The following is a 2,592-nucleotide window of genomic DNA, read 5'->3' as shown; positions in this document are numbered from 1 at the left end:
GGTTCGAGTGTTCTTGGGTTTACTCCGCGTTCTACGGTTTTTCCCACCGTCTAAAATCAACTTTAGACTATAAAAAAGATTCATCTTCATAATTACTCACAAAACAAAACAAAAAACATTGAATGAATAAGTTCATATCCTTTAGATTCATTCACTCTTAAAGAAACACCTCATGAACTTCACGTTAAAATCAGCAAAACAACACCAACAACAACTTCGTTAAAAAAAAAAAACCTAACTAACTCCGCCTGAGTGTCTCTTTTAGGGTCACTTTGCCGGTCCCAAGCCCGGATAAAGGAGGAGGGTTAAGTCTAGAGCAGACCTGGGCATTGTACGGCCCCAGGGCCACATGCGGCCCTTTGGTTGACTCTGACCGGCCCCCGTAAGGGGAATTACAAAATACATATGTAAACAAATGAAGTTAACCAAATCCAGATATAGATCCTCTCTCAATGATGATGTCAGCTTTGCTTCACATCTCCACCTCAGACCTTGAACCTGACTTTAACATTTCCCTTAAAGCCCAACAGAGACTAGACTTCTCTCACTAAACAAGAAAAAAGAACTGATAAACACCAAATGAGATGTTTAGACTACAAATGTAGGCACGTAAAGAACCGGGACTCGAAATCACAGTTCAGTGACGATCACTATTATATGATGTTTCATAATATTTGGAGTACAAAGACAATCTTGTGATATATTTAGAAAGCTAAGAACTTTTTCCAGCAGTATATAAAACTCGAAATGAGTTTTGGGGTGAATGTGAGTGAAAATGATCACTAATATAACGTCACAAATGGTAAAAATGTTAACAGTTTACCATTGTACTGGGAAATTTAATTGAATAAATGACATTTTTTGTAAGGAAACCTCGCTTTTTCGTTGCTTAATCATAACAAATACTCTTACCAGCTTGTTAAAACAGTGCTATGTACTGCTTTTAATAATGAAATACTATTATTATTATGCAGTATTGAGTTAACTATTGAGTACTGTTAACTCAGTACTATCAGTATTGAGTTAACAGCTCAAATCAGGTCTCTCTTGTAAATGAGTCCTCGAGGCTCAATGGGATTTACCTGTCTAAATAAAGGTTGAATGAAAAAGTCATTTGTGCCAGCCCTCCACAATATTTGTTGTTTCTCATGTGGCCCCATGGAAAAAATAATTGCCCACCCCTGGTCTAGAGCTATCTGTCTTTGGCCTCGATCACAAGACATGCAACTATTGCACAGATCATTCACTTATCTTATAGTTCCATATTTTTCTAACAGAGCACTTTGCTCTCAGACTGCAGGTTTACTTGTGGTTCCTAGGGTTTCCAAAAGCCTAATGGTAGACAGAGCTTTCAGTTATCAGGCTCCTCTCTTGTGAAACCAACTTCCAGTTTCTGTCCTTGAGGCTGACACATTGTCCAGTTTTAAGATTAGGCTCAAGTCTTTCCTTTGTGATAAATCCTATAGTTAGGGTTGACTTGGTTTCCTGACCTAACCATATTGCACTAACATTTGCTATATTCTCAAAACTTAACCTAATATCAAATATAAATTCACAGTCTTAACCATATTGATTAATATTTGGTTAATCTTTAACAAAATTTCAAAACCTGTGCAAGTCTGCTCAAAAAGTCTTCTGAACTGTAATTTATAAACCATCTAAATTATATAATTTAGAACTGGCTCTTGGCGATGTCTCATCTGGCCTTTCTCCAACCTGTTAAAAAGACAGATTACATGTATATTGTTGTATACTACAGCCCAGCTAGCTCAATAGGTAGAGCATGAGACTCTTAATCTCAAGGTTGTGGGTTCGAACCCCACGTTGGGCAAATAAAACTTTGGAGGAGGATGACTCGCTTGGAAGAGGATGACACGCTGTGACGACCCCTGAAAAACCTAAACAATAAGAAGAATCCAAGGTTTCTTGTATAACTTGTCTATATAAGTTTTTGTATAATATGAGAAACATAAAAAAGCAAATATACATACATATATGACATACATACATATATATATATATACATACATATATATACAAACCGGATTCCAAAAAAGTTGGGACACAAAACAAATTGTGAATAAAAACTGAATGCAATGATGTGGAGATGGCAAATGTCAATATTTTATTTGTAATATAACATAGATGACAGATCAAAAGTTTAATCTGAGTAAATGTAACATTTTAAAGGAAAAATATGTTGATTCAAAATTTCACAGTGTCAACAAATCCCAAAAAAGTTGGGACGAGCAGCAATAAGTGGCTGGAAAAAGATATTGAGCATATAGCGAACAGCTGGAAGACCAATTAACACTAATTAGGTCAATTGACAACAGATTGGGTATAAAAAGAGCTTCTCAGAGTGTCAGTGTCTCTCAGAAGCCAAGATGGTAAGAGGATCACCAATTCCACCATTGTTGCGCAGAAAGATAGTGCAGCAATACCAGAATGGTGATACCCAGCATAAAATAGCAAAGACTTTTAAGTTGTCATCATCAACCATGCATAACATCATCAAAAGATTCAGAGAATCTGGAACAATCGTTGTGCGTAAGGGTCAAGGCCGTAAAACTCTACTGGATGCTCGTGATC

General features: G+C 36.5%; 1 non-coding gene across 1 annotated transcript; it reads left to right on the top strand.

Moving 5' to 3' along the window:
- The first annotated feature begins 1,758 nt into the window (after nucleotides 1-1,758).
- trnak-cuu lies at nucleotides 1,759-1,831 on the top strand. Its single transcript has one exon. It is a non-coding gene; the product is annotated as a tRNA-Lys (tRNA).
- Nucleotides 1,832-2,592: the final 761 nt, after the last annotated feature.

This window comes from Nematolebias whitei, unplaced genomic scaffold (assembly GCF_014905685.2).
Source record: "Nematolebias whitei isolate Nwh7 unplaced genomic scaffold, NemWhi1 Nwh_scaf_5769, whole genome shotgun sequence".
NCBI lineage: Eukaryota > Metazoa > Chordata > Actinopteri > Cyprinodontiformes > Rivulidae > Nematolebias > Nematolebias whitei.
This window is presented reverse-complemented; position numbering and strand designations above follow the sequence as displayed.